The 22,102-nt window shown below is 34.6% G+C and overlaps 1 long non-coding RNA gene across 1 annotated transcript in view; it reads left to right on the top strand.

Annotated features, from left to right (window-relative positions):
* LOC141374756 (uncharacterized) overlaps positions 1 to 10,426 on the top strand; it is a 58,417-nt gene extending 47,991 nt beyond the window's left edge. Inside the window, exon 3 of the long non-coding RNA XR_012381881.1 lies at positions 9,782 to 10,426. This is a non-coding gene — a long non-coding RNA (uncharacterized lncRNA). The remainder of the gene's footprint in view (positions 1 to 9,781) is intronic.
* Positions 10,427 to 22,102: the final 11,676 nt, after the last annotated feature.

The raw sequence follows: 22,102 nt of genomic DNA, 5'->3' as shown, positions 1-22,102 counted from the left end.
CTTTTCTCCTTTCTACCATATGAGTATCATAAGATCACTTAGGAATACCATAGGATATAATTTTTTAAAGGAAACAAATGTCCTAGCTCATGCAATAAAACAAGAGAGAGAACAAAAGGCATACAAGCTGGGAGAGAATAAATAAAATTGTCTTTGTTCATTGATGATGTGATTGCCTATATAGAGAATATGAAAAATTGACAAAAAATTGTTGTAACCAATAAGCAATATAGCAATGTTGAAGGATAAAAGGTTAATATATAAAAGTCTATAGCTTTCTTATATACCAGCAATGAATAAATGGAATTTGAAATGAAAAAACTCAATAGCATTTATATTGGCCCCCCCAAAAATGAAATAATAAGTTATATAGTTAACAAAATAAACACAAGATCTTATGAGAAAAACTACAAAACACTGATGAAAAAAATCAAAGAACCAAATAAATGGAGAAATATTTTATATTCATGGGTAGGAAGGCTTGGTATTGTCAAAAAGTGAGTTCTTCTCATCTTGCTCTACAGATTCAGTGCAACCCCAATCAGAATCCCAGCAAGTTATTTTTTTTTAAAGATTTTATTTATTTATTTGACAGAGAGAGACACAGCGAGAGAGGGAACACAAGCAGGGGGAGTGGGAGAGGGAGAAGCAGGCTCCCCGCAGAGCAGGGAGCCCGATGCGGGGCTCGATCCCAGCAACCTGGGATCATGACCTGAGCCGAAGGCAGACGCTTAATGACTGAGCCACCCAGGCGCCCCCCCAACAAGTTATTTTGTTTCTTAGAATAAAGAAATGGATTCTGAAGTTTATACAGAAAGGCAAAAGACTCAGAATAGCCAATAAAGGAAAAGAATGAAGTTGGAAGACTGACACTACCCAAATTGAAGCCTTACTATAAAGTTACAATAATTAAGACAGTGTGATATTGGTCAAAGAATAAACAGATAAATGGAGCAGAATAGAGAGCCTAAAATAGCCCCACATAAATATAGTCAATTGACCTTTGACAAAGGAGGAAAAAAAAAGAATCCAGACACAGACCTTACACCCTTTATGAAAATTAACACAAAATGGATCATAGACATAAATATAAAATGCAAAGCTCTAAAACTTCTAGAAGATAATTTAGAAGAAAATCTAAAGGACCTTAGGTTTGGCAATGATTTTTTTAGGTAAAACACAAAAGGAATAATTCGTTAAAGAAAGAATTAATAAGTTGGGTTTCATTAAAATTAAAAATTTCTCTCTGCAAAAGATACTGACAAAGGAGTAGAAGATAAGTCATCGACTGAGAGAAAATATTTGCAAAAGACATATCTGATAAAGGACTGTAGCCAGAACAAAGAACTCTTAAGCCTTGGCAAGAAGAAAGCTAACAACCCAATTCAAATATGAACCAAAGAACTCAAAGACACCTCACCAAAGAAGATATACAGATGGCCAGTGAGCATATGAAAAGATGCTTCAAATTATAGGTCATCAGAGGAATGCAAATTAAAACAAGAAGATACCACTACAAACCTGTTAAAATGACCAAAATCTGGAACACTGAAGGCATCAAGGGCTTGTGAGGATTTGTAGTGACAGGAATTCTTATGAATTGCTGGTGGGAAAGCAAAATGCCACAGACACTGTAGAAGACAGTTTGGCAGTTTATTACAAAACTAAACATACTCTTACCAAGTAATCCAGCCATCACACTCCTTGGTATCTAGCCAACAGAGTTGAAAACTTATGTTCACACAAATGTTTATAGAAGCTTTATCCATAATTACCAACTCTTGGAAACAACCAAGATTTCCTTCAGTAGGTGAATGGATAAATAAGCTGTGGTACATCCATCCAGACAATGGAATACTATTCAGTGCTCAAAAGAAAAACCTGTAAAGCTATGGGAAGACAGGGAGAAAAGTCAAATTTGTATTACTAAGTGAAAGAAGCCCGTCTGCATTTGGGCTACATTTATTATGATTTCAACTATATTTCAACTATACATTTCTGGAAAAGGAAAAACTGAAGACATTAAAAAGTTAAGTGGTTGCCAAGGGTTGGGGAAGGGAAGCTTGAATAGGCAGAGCACAGAAAAATGTCAAGTTAATGAAGCTACTATGTATAATATTATAATAGTGGATACATGTCTTTATACATTTATCTAAATCCATAGAATGTATAATTCCAGGATTGAACCTTGATATAAACTATGGACTTTGGCTAAAATAATGTGTCAGGTAGGTCCATAGGTTGTAACAAATGACAAAGATCCCAGTCTTTCTTTTATTTTCTACCTCTGCCCCCTTTTCTTTCTTTTTGCTACCTAACTTCCTCACTCCCATTAGCTGACTAAGTGCAGGTTTTGCAAAAATAGTTCTCAGAAAATATCTTTTTTGATGTTATTGGAACTCTGAACAAGGAGCACATGTTTTGTTTAAAAGAAAAAACAGCCTAAGCTGAAGCTGTAGGATAGGTATGCAATTTCCCCTATCACATCAAAATCTTGACCCTGCTTCATTGGGAGGTACCTGCTCTTCAGGTGCTTCCTAATGTGCATCAGCTGAATAAGCCTTTCTTCTCAGAGTCACTTAATTATTTTTTTAAGATCTTACCTTGTCTATTAGGAAAAAAAAAAAAAACACAACTGGAAACCATTCTAATGCTACCCTAATGAGGCCACAGTTCAAAAGTCACAGTTTTTTTTAATGTAAAATATGACAATAATATAATAGTTATACCACCCTGAGCCTAATTTCAGGGAATGATTCCAAGTTAATTTCCCATCTATAAATGAACAAACTCATAGCACTAGTTGATATGAATTTTGAAAAAAAAATGTTTAGACTTTTCTTTTAATTAAAAAAAAATGTTTAGACTACCAACTTTAAAAATGGTAGGTGTGTAACAACAATAGGACCTGCACCAATCATATTTCTCCCACTGATCCACTAAGAAACCTTAGTCTCCCACATTTTTCAATCAACATAAAGCATTCCTGTGGCATCCAACCTTGTGTCATTTCATAAGCCTAACTAGTTCTCAGCTCATACTTTGCTGAGGAATCAAGGAAAAATATTTACTAGAACAAATGTTCTTTGTGCATAGAGCAACTGATTTACTGTTGGAAGTAGACATCCATCCACATTCTATCTCAGAAAGAGTGGGAGAAAAGAATATAAATTCTAAGGAGTCAGCAAAAAGTACATGAGAGTCCAGAATCTTGGCAAGGGAGGCAGGAGATGGGTTGGAGAATAAATTTTCACATGGCACAAATTTGAGAATCTTTGAGTCACTTTCTTCTGCTTTCTCTAATTTTATTTCTGAAAGAATGGAGACTATGTGGGAAGTAAAGCACTGACACTGAGAATAACTTATGAATCCCTCAGGGTACTATAGAAAAATAGACATTACAGCTGTATTTGAAGTAAAAAGAAAATTGGGAAATGAATCACCTTGTATGATTATAGTGTATTCTGACAAATTTGCTCTTTTTAGCTTTCTTCTGCATCATCACTTATTTTGATATCTGTATCACATTATTGCTGTAAGGTACCCTACAAAAGAACAAGGTGATTCAGTAATGAGAAATAAGATCACATAGCTGTATCTTTGAGGAACTTTAGATTTGGTAGTTTAATAAAAAAAACTAGCTGGCTAAGACCAGTTAACTAAGATCAAAAATACATTTGAATGTATGGTCCGTGTAAGTACAAAATAAACCCTGCTTTTAAACCTAGCTTTAAATCCTGGCCTAACACTTTAAGAGATAAATGACATCATGTAACTTTCTTAAATTCCATTGGTCTTAATTTCATGGTCTCTGAAACAATAATTATATACTATAATAATTTGATATAGGGAAAATAGTCTAAAGTGGGGAAGAATAAATGACCCACTGAAGGTATATCAACTGATTTAAATTTTTCAATTAACATGGTATATATTATTTTATATACTGCCCTCAATATATTTATTGTTAATATTTTTCATCAGATCCACAAAAAAAATATAGCTAAACACTTACATAAAGATAATATTGTTCAAATATGTTTATTGACTTTAAAATGTTGTTACTGGTACTTGATTGGAAGAAGTAAAAGCCTTTTCTAAGAGTAAATATATTTATTTCTGTATTAATTTTAATATATGAGTCTTCCCATATGATCCCGTAATAGTGCTCTTAGGCGTATATCCAGCTGATTCGAAAACTTATGTCCTTATAAAACCTTGCACATGACTATTTAAAACAGCAGCTTTATTAATAATCTCACAAAACTGTAAACTGCTAAGATGTCCTTTAATGGATGAATGAATATACAAACTATGGTACATCCAGACGTTCGTAAGCATGAAAAATAAAGAAGGGGGGAAATGTATAACTTTACAATGGGGAACCGTGACAAACATTACCTCTTCCAGATAATCAAGGTTAATATCAAAAGTGCTAAGTCATGTTGAAAGCATGTACCTCTCATGTGGTATGATAAAAATGGCATTTCACCTCCATAGTCCTTCTACAAAAAAAAAAAAAAATCTATAACCTTCATGTAGTCAGGAGAAAAGTATCAGACAAATTGCCTAATGAAGGGCATTCTGTGAAACACCTGATGACGGAATTCTCCTTGAAATTGTCGTTATCAAAAACAAAAAGGGTCTGAAACTGTCACAACCAAGAGGGGCTTAAGGAGATGTGACAGCTAAATGCAATATGTTCATATCTTTGTGATTACTTATTAAGACTATTTGAGTTTTGTGGCAAAAATCACTTTTGTAGCAAATCCATTTGTTTTTTTTTTTTTGCATTTTTAAAAATTTTGGCAGTCTTGCCACATCTGCTTTATTCTCTTTTTAAAATTCCATTATACTTAATATACAGTGCTATATTACTTTCAAGTGTACAATATGGTGATTTAACAATTCTGTATAGTATTCAGTGCTCATCATGATAAATGTACTGTTAACCCCCTTCACCTATCCCCCCACCTCTCCTCTGATAACTATCAGTTCTCTATAGTTGAGTCTGTTTTTTGGTTTGTGTCTTTTTTTCTTTCTTTCTTTGTTTTGTTTCTTAAATTTCATATCTGAGTGAAATCATATAGCATTTGTTGTTCTCTGACTGACTTATTTCACTCAGCCCATTACACCCTATAGATCCATTCATGTTGTTGCAAATGGCAAGATGCCATTATATTTTATGACTAAGTAACATTCCACTGTGTGTGCATATACACCACATCTTCTTTATCCATTCATCTATTGATGACACTTGGGTTGCTTCCATAATTTGGCTATTGTAAATAATGCTGCAATAAACAGGGCTGCATGAATTTGTGCCTTTATATACTTCTTGGTCAATATCCAGTAGTGGAATACTGGATCATACGATAATTCTATTTTTAATTTTTCGAGGAACCTCCATACTGTTTTCCACAGTGGCTGCACCACTTTGCATTCCCACCAACAATGCACAAGGGTTCCTTTTTCTCCACATCCTCGCCAACACTTGTTTCTTGTGTTTTTGACTTTAGCCATTCTAACAGGTATGAGATGATATCTGATTATCGTTTTGATTTGCATTTCCCTGATGCAAATCTATTTATCCTTATGATCACAAATGCACAACAATTTGATGATTTTTGGCAATACCATCCATTGTCCAAAATATTCTGATTTTATTCTTTGTGTATTCTTTGGGGTAGATTTAGCCACAGACACTTTTTTTTTTAAACCTCTCCCTACCCATAACCTTCTCTATTTTGTTCTTTCTGTACGATGGATGAAGGATGAATTTTAGGCCACTGAGATTTTATTAGGAAGCAATGTGTTAACTGACACACCCTGTAAAAACAAATCCATATGTAAGTAATTCAATATTACCCATTTTCCAACTTAAAAAGTTAATACTCTCTTCAGGGTTTTAGACTTGGAAGACACAGTCAAATGTACAGATTGTTGATTTGTAGTGACATCCTCTGTTCACATGCTCTATGTAAAATCTACAGTAGTTTTTAGAAGGGCTCTGCATCTGATTGTGTGAGATAAATAATCTTTAAAAAATAAATAGTACTTCATATATCCAGTTGTACCTTCTGTTAACAGATTTAAAAAGATAAATTTACAATCAAATGAGCCACATTTCATAAAATATTTCTTTCATTTTTGTGGGGAATCAAATGTGCATTATGGCATTTCTGAAAGAAATGGTATGCATTTCGATTTTGATTTCAAATCAAAACATCTTTTCTCCCCCTTTGTTTACCATGAGTTTAAAATTCATTTAGCATCCAATCACTAGGTGGTGGTTTTAGAAGCTGCATCATCATTTTGCTATATACTAAAATACATAATTTTAGAAAATTACAGATTTAAAATTTGATGAGAATAAAATCACATCACTTTTTTCTTATTTTAAACATTCCCTTTATATTTAATGATTATCCAACATTTTTGTTTATATATTAACATATTTTCAGATTATAAAATGGTAAAAACCATTTCAAAGCATCATTTCCAAATTTAATATTTTATTTGTTCATTCATTCATTCATTCATTCATTTATATTTTTTAGCATTTGCTTCTTGAAAGGGATATTTTACTCCTTTTGAGACACCAAAATTCGCTGTGATCATGCTTTGTACCATGCTTGTTGATAAACAGTGTTTATACTGCTAGATAAAAAATGTCTGTTTTTGACCTTATCATTTGAACTTTAGAGAATCTCAAATTAGCTGAGAACCTTTTCCTTTCTTCTGAAATAAAGAGGCAATCCTTCTTGTAACCTTTAGAATCCTTATAGAATAAAATCATTAATAATCAATGCCAAAAGCTAGGGATGATAAAGGTAAGAGCAAAAACAGTGGAGACATTATGAGATCATGGAACAGAAATGGTTGATCAACCATTTAAATATGTGGCTTAAATCTGTTTGATATATATGTATAAAGACATATGCCAAGTATATATTTGTAAAAAATCGCTTCATTAGTTAATTTCTTGGAAAATTATTCTGATGGGGTAAATGTGTGGAGGGAGGAGAGGATAGTAAAAACTGCTATTATGTGATGGAAAAAGGGAAAATATTGGATTCTGTCCAACCACCATCTGCTGTCAGTTTCAGCTTCATCTATAAAACATATTTAAACAGCTAGGCGATGTGAAGGTTATATGTAACTTTTCAGTTTGCAAACAGTGCTCAGGGAAGATTGAGGTGGGTGCATTTAAAATTTGGTGATTTCAAAATGTTGGAGAGAAATAATGGAGCAATTGTAGAGAAAACCAGGCTTATCAATCTCTGTGTACATCAGTTATTTATCCATAAAGTGGGGTGATAAAAAAATCCTTTAGTGTTGCTTGGAGGCTTAAATGAGTTAAAAGATGAGATGGGCTTAGAAGTAAGTACATTACTGTGTGTTGTCCTCCTCGGTAGGTAGCTTCACTCTCTAAGGAAGAAAATCATGAAGTTCAGTCTTGAGAGGAAAGCTGAAACCGTACACTTTTCCCAGTAACTCAGACGGCTCCCTGCCTCAATGGTAAATGTGAAGAACTTAATACTATGTCTCCAGTGTAACATATATATATATATCTATATAGATATAGATATATATATATATCTAAGCTATAAATGCCACCTTGCAATTATGTGAAGAGTGTTGTAGTCTTGTATATATCCATCACAAAACTGGACTTACTCGCCACCAAATTTGAAACCTTATATGTTTCTCTGTAGCTATAGTTTGCAGTATAAACATTGTCCAAACGTCTTGCCTTTTGCATTTCAAAACACTTAAAATGAACTCTTTTTCAAATTCTAAAAAATAGTTATATAATCTATAATTCTATATTATAGTTACCAATTATAATTATATACCAAAGAGGAAAGAATAAAAGGACAGAAATAATGAACGGAAAGGTAGTAGACAACTTATAGCAATTCAGATTTAAGCAGAAAGACACACAAGAGACAATTTATAGGAGGCATTTTTTTATTATAAGGTATATATCATTATAAGTTAATGTTCTTGTCACCCAAAATTAACTCTCTGCATTAGCTAAACATTGGATTTTTTTTAGAGTTTAAGAAAATTTAAATCTACCTTATATCAAATAACAATTATGAACTTTTAAAATACTTTCCGTTCTTCCTATCAAATCTTGAGTAAGTCACCTTAGTTCTCCAAGTATCAGTTTACCTAGAAAATTAAAGTTTTATACAAGTTTAATGCTCTCTAGTTATGGACTTCTTTGATTTTATATACTAATCATTTAAATTCACTATTTTAAGGTGTCAAAGTAAATAATGAGAATAGTAGATATTCACCTATAGGCACAATCTTGGCACATTTACTACTAATTGCTTAATTGCATTTCAAGTGACATCCACAAATATAATTATCTTAACTTTGTAGTATTTTGGTGGAATGAGACATTTAATAATCCCTTTTATTAATAAATTTATGTGGCTAGAACTATATTGCAATGACAATATTCTACAGTCAGTTATGGTAATATTAGAAACACATTTTTTAAATATTTTTTTATTTATTTGACAGAGAGAGACACAGCGAGAGAGGGAGCACAAGCAGGGAGAGTGGGAGAGGGAGAAGCAGGCTTCCTGCAGAGCAGGGAGCCCGATGCGGGGCTCATCCCAGGACCCTGGGATCATGACCTGAGCCGAAGGCAGATGCTTAACAACTGAGCCACCTGGGTGCCCTAGAAACATATTTTGGATTCAACCTATCACATCAATTAGATATGGTCAAATGCATCTAGGTTTTGAAATATGACTTATATGTCTTTGAATCTTGACTCTACTTTCCACATGTCACCTTGGGTAAAGGATTTTGTAACTTTTTTTTTTTAAGATTTTATTTATTTATTCATGAGAGACAGAGGGAGAGAAGGAGGGGGAGAGAGAGAGAGAGAAGCAGAGGCAGAAGCAGGCTCCCAAGGAGCAGGGAGCCCGATGCGGGACTCCATCCCAGGATCCTGGGATCATGACCTGAGCTGAAGGCAGACGCTCAACCATCTGAGCCACCCAGGCGCCCAAGGATTTTGTAACTCTTGAGTTTAATTTTTCCTGAAGCTAAAATGGAAATAATAGCAATCTCATTGATTGTGGATTAAAAGGGATAAAATATTTACTTCTGGCTTCATGATAGCTCTTCAAAATATATTTACCTGTCTCTACTTAGAATTATTACATAGCGTAATACCATTATTATATATTGGCTTTCATTTCTCCTGTGCCATTCTCATAGTCTTTTTAAAAAAAGATAGATAAAATTATTCATTAGTTGTAAGCCACTGCTCCAATTAAATGTATTATTTAAAAGGCATAATATTATGTAGAGTTAAAATTCTTTTACCAAATATCTGCTTAATGGGACTCATTTACCTTTCCCTGGAGAAGAGCATTCTTTTACTCATTCATTTACTTTTCTATTCCTGTCCAAAAATGTGGTCATACTAGTCAGTGAAGCTAATATTTGATGATATAGATGATTGTATAATATACTATTGTTGCAATAAATTGAGAGCCAATAAGTATTAGAATAGATATCTGTTATTTGTTCAGAGCAAAGAAATATTTTTTTCCTCTTGGCTGCTATCTGCATTATCATGTGGATTTCTGTGTTAAATTGATTGAGCCACGAATGAGCACTTCCCTCAGCCTTTGGAATTGCAGATTATTAGATCTGAGGTTCAGAAATAATTGCTTTCGGAGAGAGAATTTAGTTTGTCATCTATTCAATTCCATAATTTTATGACATCCTGTTTACTTTGGTTTAGAATCAAGATATCCTTATTACCTCCACCATCACTGTCTGTCACTTAATGTATCTGGCTGGGGATAAGAACTACCAAGAATGCAATAAAAAAGAAGAACACCTAAACCCCTGAGTTAATTGACCTGCTCGCTTTTCACAGATGAATGAGACAAGAATGAGTTCAGAAAATATGTGCAGTGAATGGATGACTGAGAAAATAAAGATTAAAAAAAAAGACATTTCATTAGATTTTCAGAGACTTATCATCTGGGTGGAAGAAGCTACAGGAAAATGATGTTCCACCAATGGCATTTTGTGTAGAGACTGTGAGGAACACCAATGCCAATTTAAAGCCTGGAGTATAATTTCTCAGTTGTTGCTCCATGGAGATGAAGGGACATTGCTTCGTACTCTCTGGCTTCAATGATGGGAATTCTTCCTTAAGAAACGTGGATCACTGATGTCAAAATTGAACTTCATTGGCTTCAAGCCAGCATTATTGCTCTCCTCCTTGTTCCCTGAAGATGCCAAGGTCTGTGGCCTCATATATCCACGCTTGGCAACTAAGTTACATCAACTCTCCAGAAGCAATTAAGAAATTGATCCAGCTTACCCGAAACCCTAAACAGATGAATTGTGTGTCAGACAAAGCAAATCACTTATTTACATTGACAAATAAACTTGTGTGGTGAGTTGGAAAGAAGTGTTGCGTAGATAAACACATGTTCTCTTTGTGGCAGGAAAGCCTACTCTGAAGCAAATAGTAAGAGAAACTTGGATTACAAGCAAGAGAGCTGTATGTATAGTTAAAATCAATGCTTGATATTAATCGAGTGAAATCAAAGTGTTAACCACCTGATATACTTGTTTCACTAATGACTCGCTTGTTTTACCAAGTGCCTTAGAATTAGGTAACAGTACATCCTAAGTTGCCCAGGAAAGTCTTGCTTTATATTTGTCATCCCATAAAAATGTTCACTCTCAAATCTTTCCCAGTTTGGACGCTTAAAGTTTAATCTTTATAGAGCTTTGATGATAATGTCATAAATTATGATTTTTATAATTATTTTTGTTTATAAAGATAAGGGGACCCAAGAAAGTCTATTTTTTTAAATTAATGTCATGGTTATTGTTAAATATTTTGAGTTTTTCTGCATTGGTAGCTTTTTTTTTTGTCCTTTATCTTCTATACAGATGGAGATGGTGATGGGCCATTAAACATTAAATTTTTTTTAAAGATTTTATTTATTTATTTGAGAGAGAGAATGAGAGAGAGAGAGTACAGGAGAGGGGGGAAGGTCAGAGGGAGAAGCAGACCCCCCGCTGAGCAGGGAGCCTGATGCGGGACTCAATCCCAGGACTCCAGGATCATGACCTGAGCCGAAGGCAGTCGCTTAACCAACTGAGCCACCCAGGCGCCCCTAAACATTAAATTTTAATCTACAACATTTATATGACCTCTATTATTATTATTATTATTATTATTATTATTATCTGCTTGAGGTTTATATGTTATAACCTCTAACATCATAGGTATTTCATACATGAAGATTGGCTGATCAATTAGATCTTGAACATCTGTCTGTTGACCATTTCTTTCTCTGTGGAAGGTGTTTCTCATGAAATTTTCTTCTCCATTTACTTTCTTAAGCTTGTTTTCTCAGTGTTATTTCTGCCTCTTTATGTGCAAAAATATTTTCCTAAGTACTTACTCTGTATTTCCAGTGTCTTGTAAATACCTCTTATAGTATGTCTCACCGATACCTAAACTCAACATACTCTAATCAAATTATTTAATTTATATTAAGGACTTTCTCCATTACTTTTGAAGAAATGTTAAAAATGACACAAGCCTGTTGTGAGGGCTTCCCTAAACATACTGTACCAACAACAAAAAAAATCACCAATAAAAACAAAACAAAACAACAAGAAAGTGGGGCTAAAATTAAATCAAATAGACTTGATATATTCACATGAATTAAGTCACTTGGGGAGGCATAGAAGAAGAGATATTTTTCAGTGAAAGCTATCATGTAGTGTTGATCTCAGTGGGCTGGGGAGAAATTATGAGCTGTGGAGCTAAAAAATATTACAGAAATAAAGACAAAATATACTGAAATAGGTAATTTAAGAAAATTATTGAAAGTTAAAGAAGATTTGAATAGAAGTTTGAAACAGTGTACCAGAGCCCACAAAAAAAGTAACAAAGAACAGTTTACTAGATCTGTTGCATAAAATTATCAGACATCTAAGATAAAGAAAAATATTTTGTGTAACTGGATAGAATAATTAAATAATTTTATATAAAAATGGTAGAATTACCCATGAAGGTTTTACAATAACTAATGTGTATACACCGAATTATATAGGTCAGGGTTTATAATTAAAAAATATACCATAGCAATACAAGGAAAATAAAAACATAGTATTTATCATATGATTTAATTCATCTATTTCAGGTCATCATTGATCAAATGGACCAAAAATAAATAAAGATTTATGAGATCTAGGAACATAATATTTTCCTACAAAGACTATCATTTTTTCAAGTATGCATGTAGTAATTATAAAAATCACTTTCATGTATTAAGGAACAAAGAATCCTTAAAAAAATTTCTAAAACAAAGTTAATATACAGAAATATTTAGTAATCACCCTCTGGTAAAACTAAAAGTTAATAATAAAAAAACTACCCCCCAAATATATGTCCAGATAATTTCACAAATACTACCAAACCTTTAAAAAATAGATAATCCTAAATATGTCTAGGGCATAGTACCAAAAAATAAAAAAAATAAAAAAAATAAAAAAACACAAAGAAAGTTTCCAAAGTAGTTATATTCTAGGTTATAATTCATGTAAAACCTGTCATGAAGATCATACACACAGAGAAAATAAGTAGAATTAAACAAACACACCTATGGATAATAATGCAAAAAGTTAAAATAGATATTAATAAACATAATTCAGTATCATAGTGAAGAAAAACAGATATTCTTGTGGGATTACTTACAAAAATGCAAAGATGTTTCAATGAACATAAATCTTTTTAATGTAGTTTATTGTCATTATATGTCGATAGCAAAAAAGAAACATAAGAATATTATGGTCATTTACGGTAATAGAAGATATTTATTAAATTTAATTAATTATAATCAAGAATATGAAAATATATTATTATAAGTTCTTAATAAATTAAGGATAGATAGCTATGTCTCTAACTATTTACATATATCTATCATCAGACTTGCTACTCTCTCCAGGAAAGCAATATAAATGATCATTTATTTTATCCTATACTAAAATAGATTTCAAGAGGAATACACTTTTAAATATTTTTTTAACGATTTTTATTTGTTTGTTTATTTGACAGAGACACAGCGAGAAAGGGAACACAAGCAGGGGGAGTGGGAGAGGGAGAAGCAGGCTTCCCGTGGAGCAGGGATCCTGATGCGTGGCTCGATTCCAGGACCCTGGGATCATGACCTGAGCCAAAGGCAGCCGCTCAATGACTGAGCCACCCAAGTGCCCAGTTTTAAATATTTTATAAAGCCACTAAAAATGAGTCAAATTTTGTGCTGACATGAAACAGTTACTAAAAATACTAAGTGAATAGATAGAGTTGCAGAATCACTTATGTACTATGTTCCCAGTCAAACATTTCTTTCTTTTCTTTTTTTTTTTTCAGTCTTTTCAGAATTTTATTCTGTTAGCCTTTTCAAACAACTAATTTTTGTTAGTGGTGATCTTATCTTTTTTTTAATTATGTTATGTTAATCATGATACATTACATCATTAGTTTTTGATGTAGTGGTCCATGATTCAATGTTTGCATATAACACCCAGTGCTCCATGCAGTACATGCCCTCTTTAATACCCATCACAGGCTAACCCATGCCCCCACCGCCCTCCCCTCTAGAACCCTCAGTTTGTTTCTCAGAGTCCATAGTCTCTCATGGTTCATCTCTCCCTCCGATGTCTCCCCCTTCATTTTTCCCTTCCTGCTATCTTCTTCTTCTTTTTTTAAACATATAATGTATTATTTGTTTCAGGGATACAGATCTGTGATTCAGCAGTCTTACACAATTCACAGCACTCACCATAGCACATACTCTCCCCAATGTCTATCACCCAGCCACCCCATCCCTCCCACCCCCCACCATTCCAGCAACCCTCAGTTTGTTTCCTGAGATTAAGAATTCCTCCTATCAGTGAGGTCATATGATACATGTCTTTCTCTGATTGACTTATTTTGCTCAGCATAATACCCTCCAGTTCATCCACATCACTGCAAATGGCAAGATTTCATTCTTTTAATAGCTGAATAATATTCCATTGTATATATGTATATATATGTATATATATATACCACAACTTCTTTATCCATTCATCTGTTGATGGACATCTTGGCTCTTTCCATAGTTTGGCTATTGTAGACATTGCTGCTATAAACAACGGGGTGCATGTACCCCTTCGGATTCCTACATTTGTATCTTTGTGGTAAATACCCAGTAGTGCAATTGCTAGGTCATATGGTAGCTCTATTTTCAACTTTTTGAGGAACCTCCATACTGTTTTCCAGAGTGGCTGCACCAGCTTGCATTCCCACCAACAGTGTAGGAGGGTTCCCCTTTTTCCACATTCCCGCCAACATCTGTCGTTTCCTGACTTGTTAATTTTAGCCATTCTGACTGGTGTGAGGTGGTATCTCGTTGAGGTTTTGATTTGGATTTCCCTGATGCCGAGCGATGTTGAGCACTTTTTCATGTGTCTGTTGGCCATTTGTATGTCTTCTTTGGAAAAATGTCTGTTCATGTCTTCTGCCCATTTCTTGATTGGATTATTTGTTCTTTGGGTGTTGAGTTTCATACGTTCTTTATATATTTGGATACTAGTCCTTTATCTGATATGTCATTTACAAATATCTTCTCCCATTCCATTGGTTGTCTTTTGGTTTTATTGACTGTTTCTTTTGCTGTGCAAAAGCTTTTTATCTTGATGAAGTCCCAATAGTTCATTTTTGCCCTTGCTTCCCTTGCCTTTGGCAATGTTTCTAGGAAGAAGCTGCTGCGGTCAGTCAAACATTTTAAAAAGTACTCAGTGGATATACTTAATGATATTTATAAACTTTGATACATAGACTATCAGGACACATTCAAAGATTCAAGGTCAGTGGTTGTTGAAGACTAAGAGTAGGAAGGTGGCCGGAAACTGACCTTTTCATTATACAACTTATCTCATGAATTTTTACCATGAGCGCATGCTGCCTTATGTTACATTATTTGTTTGGAATGTTTATTTTTTCATATGTGTTGGATAAACAAGTGGAGGAGAACTGCACAAATGTAAAATAGCACATGTTCTTATTTGATTTTTTTTCACACAGGAAATACAGTCTCTGCTTCCAGCATATACCAGGTTATCACAAAAGCCACTCCACTGAAAAGGGGTACCTTATGGAGTAACAAACAAAACACCTACCATATACAGACAGATGTACATATGTACACACATGTATATTTTTCTCCCTTAGCCAGTTTACCAGTACTCATTAGCCTACAAGTATATGTGGTGAAATTCTTCTGCATTTGCATATTTCCTTTATGAAACTATTTAGAATGTCATTCCAAATGTGAGTGACCTGAATACAAAAGTCCAAGTATACACTGACATTCAAACACATGAATTATAGTAGAAATGTTTGAAATAATAGCACTTTTGAAATAAAAGAGAGATTATAGTATCAGAAGAACAAAAACTGAGAGAACTTTACTCTGAGTACCATCAGATACAAAGCTATTAAAAGAAATTAGAGTTTCATATGTCCCTACTACCATGTTTTGAGTAAGACAGAAAAACACTTTCTGTGTGCTAGGACGACAACTGAAGTACTTAGAACAGCACTTTGTACCATCAGGGTTCATGTTCAGTAAAGCAATTTTGTGGTAAAGGGGAAATGAGCAGAATAAAAATAGCAGGACTCCTTTTTTTTTCTTCTATTTTCCTCCTTTGTACACAAAAAGTAGAAAATTATACACACATTTTTTAAAATACTGACAAAGAAAAAAAAAGCACAATGATCTCCAAGCACCTGTTTCTGTGATATAACATTTTGTCCTAAGAATGATGATGTTATGCTTCTAATCTCTTACTTGAAACTCAGAAGCTCTAAAGACTTGACTACACTGAATTCCACAAAAGAAACCTCATGTCTTTTTGCAAGTAAAGTGCATATTTGTGAAGTCTTTCTGTATTAAAATTTTTAATGTACATAAAATTAGAGTTGTATCTCCCTTCCTTCTGTCCTTTCATGAGATCTTTAGTTTTAAGAATTTGATCTCAAACCTTCTCCCCTCCCACAACCTTTGTTATTTTATTGCATGAAAATCAACAATGCCAGGATCTTCACAAATAAATGTAAAGCATTATAAGGGAAATGCCTATTGTATGTTTAAAAAAAGTTTTTTTAATAAAGTGTTAATAAATGCAAATATGTTTATTTTCCCCCAATATTAAAAACATAATGACCCCCTCATTTCCTGTATTAAAAAAAATCCATCTTTCTTTCTTTCTCTTTTTTTGAGAGAGCAAGAGCAAGAACAAATGGGGGAGAGGGAAAGGAAAAGGGACAGGGAGAGAGAGAATATTAAGCAGGCTCCACACTCAGCACAGAGTTTGATGTGGGGCTTGAGCTCACGACCCTGAGATCAAAACCTAAGCTGATGAAAGGGTGGTTCAACATCTGCAATTCAATGTGGTACACTACATTAATAAAAGAAAGGACAAGAACCATGTGATCCTCTCAATAGATGCAGAAAAAACATTTGACAAAATACAGCATCCTTTCCTATTAAAACTCTTCAAAATATAGGGATAGAGGGAACATACCTCAATGTCATAAAAGCCATCTACAAAAAGCCCATAGAGAATACCATTCTCAACAGGGAAAAACTGAGAGCTTTTCCCCTGAGGTCAGGAACACAACAGGGATGCTGACTCTCACCACTGTTGTTCGACATCATACTAGAAGTCCTAGCTTCAGCAATCAGACAACAAAAAGAAATAAAAGGTATCTGAATTGGCAAAGAAGAACTCAAATTCTCACTCTTTGCAGATGATATGATAATTTATGTGGAAAACCCAAAAGACTCCACCCCAAAATTGCTAGAATTCATACAGAATTCAGTGACATGGCCGGATATAAAATCAATGCACAGAAATCAGTTGGATTTCTGTACACTAACAGAGAGACAGAAGAAAGAGAAATTAAGGATTCAATCTTATTTACAATTGCACCAAATACCATAAGATACCTAGGAATAAACCTAACCAAAGACGCAAAGGATCTTTACTCTGAAAATTACAGAACACTCATGAAGGAACTGGGAAGACACTGAGGAAGATGCAAAGAAATGGAAAAACATTCCATGTTCATGGATTGGAAGAACAAATATTGCTAAAATGTCTATGCTACCTAGAGCAATCTATACATTTAATGCAGCCCTATCAAAATGCCATCAACATTTTTCACAGAGCTGGAACAAAGAATCCTAAAATTTATATGGAACCAGAAAAACCCCAAATAGCCAAAGGAATGTTGAAAAAGAAAACCAAGCTGGTGGCATTATAATTCCAAACTTCAAGCTATATTACTTCAAGCTATATTACTATATTATTATTAAGACAGTGTGTTACTGGCACAAAAACAGACACATAAATCAATGGAACAGAATAGAGAGCCCAGAAATGGACCCTCAACTCTACAGTCAATTAATCTTTGACAAAGCAGTAAAGAATATCCAATGGAAAAAAAGAGAGTCTCTTCAACAAATGGTGTTGGGAAAATTTCACAGCTGCATGCAGAAGAATGAAACTGGACCACTTTGGTACACCATACACAAAAATAAACTCAAGATGGATGAAAGACCTAAATGAGAGCCAGGAATCCAACAAAATCCTAGAGGAAAACACAGGCAGCAAGCTCTTCGACCTCAGCCACAGTAAATTCTTCCTAGAAACATCACCAAAGGCAAGGGAAACAAAGGCAAAAATGAACTATTGGGACTTCATCAAGATAAAAGCTTTTTCACAGCAAAGGAAACAGTCAACAAAACCAAAAGACAACTGACAGAATGGGAGAAGATATTTGCAAGTGATATCAGATAAAGGGCTAGTATCCAAAATCTATAAAGAACTTATCAAACTCAACACCCAAAGAACAAATAATCCAATCAAGAAATGGGCAGAAGACATGAACAGACATTTTTCCAAAGAAGACATACAAATGGCCAACAGAGACATGAAAAAATTTTCAATATCACTCGACATCAGGGAAATACAAATCAAAGCCACAATGAGATACCACCTCACGCCAGTCAGAATGGCTAAAATGAAAAAGTCAGGAAACGACCGATGTTGGCGAGGATGCGGAGAAAGGGGAACCCTCCTACACTGTTGGTGGGAATGCAAGCTGGTGCAGCCACTCTGGAAAACAGTACGGAGTTTCCTCAAACAGTTGAAAATAGAGCTACCATACGATCCAGCAATTGCACTACTGGGTATTTACCCCAAAGATACAAATGTAGGAATCCGAAGGGGTACATGCACCCCAATGTTTATAGCAGCAATGTCCACAATAGCCAATTCATGGAAAGAGCCCAGATGTCCATTGACAAATGAATGGATAAAGAAGAAGTGGTATATATACACAATGGAATATTATGCAGCCATCAAAAGGAATGAAGTCTTGCCATTTGCAGCAACGTGGATGGAATGAGAGGGTATTATGCTAAGCGAAATAAGTCAATCAGAGAAAGACAAATATCATATGATTTCACTCATATGTGGAATTTAAGAAACAAAACAGAGGAACATAGGGGAAGGGAGGGAAAAATAAAACAAGGTGAAATCAGAGAGGGAGACAAACCATAAGAGACTTTTAATCATAGGAGACAAACTGCTGGTTGCTGGAGGGGATGGGATAATTGGGTGATGGACATTAAGGAGGGCATGGGATGTAATGATGTAATGAGCAATGGGTGTTATGTAAGACTGATAAATCACTGAACTCTACCTCTGAAACATAATACACTTTATGTTAACTAATTTAGTTAAAGGAAAGGAAAGGAAAGGAAAGGAAAGGGAAAAGGGAAAGGAAAGAAAAGAACACCTATGTGGAAATCAAGAGTTGGAGGCTTCACCAACTGAGCCACCGAGGTGCCCCAAGTCCATTTTTTCTTTAAATGGCAAACAAAGCCCTTCACATCCTGGCTCCATTTATATATATTTCTAGTATGCTCCTCATTATTCCCCTCTGTCCTATAAACAGAACTTTGGTGTGATTCCTTAATGCGTCACGCTTTTTACAAGCTGCTCCCTTGTCCTGGAATATACTGCCCCACTGCTCTCTAGCTGGCAAAGGCATGGTTATTACTTCATGGCCCAAGGTCCAGTTAAAATACCACTCCATGCACAAAAAAACAGTCTCAAGGAAAACTCACTACCTTCCTTTTGTATATCATGTGGTAATTTGTATATAGTTACGCAAAATACTCATCACAGTGCATTGATTTCTTGCACTGTTGAGTTGTCTTCTTTAGTGGGTGGAGAGGCAATATTCTAACTCAAAGCATAAAGGTTTTGTGGTGAAGGCAGATCTGTTTGAAATATTTATTAGCCCCTTGCTGTTTAAGTACCTTAGATGATTTAATCAACAGTTTGTGAATTCTCTTCCTATGTCTGTAAAATGATAATGTAATCAAATTCATGAGGTAAGGATTAAAAAACTATATAGGAGCTCCTGGGTGGCTCAGTCGTTAAAGTGTCTGCCTCTGGCTTAGGTCATGATTCCAGGGTCCTGGGATTGAGCCCCCCTCACATCGGGCTCCCTGCTCTGTGGGAAGCCTGCTTCTCCCTCTCCCACTCCTCCTGCTTGTGTTCCCTCTCTCACTGTCCTCTCTCTGTCAAATAAATAAATAAAATCTTTAAAAAATACCTATATGTGTAAAGTGCTCAGGTGAGTGTTTGATTTTTCAGTAGACGCTAGTTGTCTGATTATTTCCTTCTTGAGAATAAGAAGCATGTTTTATTAATTTCTGCATCCTCCTTGACACAGAGTCGGTACAAGATAAATATTGAATAAATATGGGCATGATGATATTTTGTCACAAGCTTGTTGCATTACTAGATGCTGGACACCAGAGACACCTGGATGTTTGCTGTTTGAACTCCTTTAACCCATTTGGTTTTATGTTATGCTGAGTTGAGTTTCATGACATCTCACACTGTGAGTGAGGCGAGGTTTATGCCAAGATCTATGATGTCAAAACACTGTTGCTTTTTTCAATTCCAATATTACACTAGCTTTTCTGACCTGAATTTAAAACAAACGGCAGAAAAGAAAGTATCTAAGGAGCTCAGATACTCTGAATCCTTCTGCAAATAGCTTTTGTATCTTTCAATAGCTGGAGTGAAGCAAAGTGAAAATCTTTCAGAAAATTGTATACACTTTTCCAATACTATGGAAAAACTTTGGGTGGTGCCCATATCACGGAATATAAAGGCAGACGCATAAAGTGGTTCTTCCACTTATTAGTATGTGTATATGGGTTTGAAAGGGGATTTGATACCACTAGGGATTTATAAACTAAAATGATAAATTAGAAATCAATGCCAACGATACAATTAACTCAGTGAGTTGCCATCCTGAGAAGTAAGGCATATCAAAATTTCATTTGCCTACCTTCCTTCTGAACGCTCTCTTTATTCCCACCTTGAAAATCTTAATGTTGCACTCCTGCGGTTTCTTTGCTTTTTAATGTTTTGAATTGCTTTACCACAGAGAATTTCCCTCTCTTTAGGAAATTATTTAATTACTCAATGCAATGGTAAAATAGAAACATCATTTTACCAGCAGTTTGTCAATAATATTTTGAAATCTTAGGTATGAACTATGTGTGTATGCATCTGCACATGTGTATGTGTGGTGTGTATAGTGTGTGTGGTGTGTATGTACCCACATATACATAAAAGTCTGTGTGTTTATGTTGTATGATATATATATATATGTCTTGATCTGAGAATTTTGCATTAACTATGAACTTTCTTTTCTGTGTCACAGCTTATTATTTGTAGTAAAGTATGTATGAATATTCTTGCTGTAAAATAGAAATGGGCTTGGGCAACACTGTGGTGAGACTATGGTTAGCACCTCTCTCATTACTGTCCATCTGGCGCTGATGCATTGAAATATCTATTGTGATCTTTAGGGAAATAATTTAATAATTTAATTTAATATCTCCCCAGTCAGGGCGCCTGGGTGGCTCAGTTGGTTAAGCGACTGCCTTCAGCTCAGGTCATGATCCTGGAATCCCGGGATTGAGTCCCGCATCGGGCTCCCGCTCAACAGGGAGTCTGCTTCTCCCTCTGACCCTCCCCCCTCTCATGCTCTCTCTCTCTCATTCTCTCTCTCAAATAAATAAATAAAATCTTTAAAAAAATATATCTCCCCAATCATTATACATTTATGCACCTACGGGGAAATAAGATCACCAATACTTTACAATTCTTCCCTATTTTGGAGAATGCTTCCATTTTTCATGTTAATCACTCCTAGTGTTTGTCTTTCAAAGTCTATAAAAGGACTTTTCATATATGAAAAGATATGTTCTGTTTTTGTGCACTCATTGAGTTTATGCCCCTTCTCCCCACCCCTTGTAGTCTTTTCCCGTTCTCCTTCTATCTTTATTTATAGGCACGTATAGGGAAATGATCAATAGCCTATTCACTAGCATCAGCCTGCCTGGGTTTGAAACTTATTTCTATCAGTTTCTAACTTTGTTTTCTCAATATTGTGATTTAATGTATCAGTCAGGATATTAATACCATTTACCTCATGAGATCATTTAGGGACCTGTAGTTACATGTTCACTGAGTTTAGAACAGACCTATTTCATAATATGGACATGGCATGTGTACATCTTATTAGGACTATTAACATTAGCCTTATTTGTTCCTTTTTAATCTGAGATCCTTCTCTCATTTAAGAAAGGCCTAGGACAGATTACTTAGTGATTGTGTATAAGAGAAAAAGTACATAAACATAACTGAGTCACAGGCTTCTTAACACAAGTGATATAAAATAAACATAAGATAAACAAAATACTATATGGTGAGCATTCAACCAGTCTTGACAATTGAGAACATTGCCTAACCATATTAGGGGGAAAAAGAAAAAATATCTCATTATGACAAAACAAATCTCTGCTAAATATTTCAATATAAAAACACAAACATTAAAGAACTAGAAAATACAGAAAGAGATTGATATTTAATTAAATTGTGG

This window comes from Callorhinus ursinus, unplaced genomic scaffold, assembly GCF_003265705.2.
Source record: "Callorhinus ursinus isolate GAN/ISIS: 27379988/994484 unplaced genomic scaffold, GSC_fseal_2.0 scaffold21, whole genome shotgun sequence".
Lineage (NCBI taxonomy): Eukaryota > Metazoa > Chordata > Mammalia > Carnivora > Otariidae > Callorhinus > Callorhinus ursinus.
The sequence above is the reverse complement of the archived record's forward strand: the minus strand, read 5'-3'. Positions and strand labels throughout refer to the sequence as shown.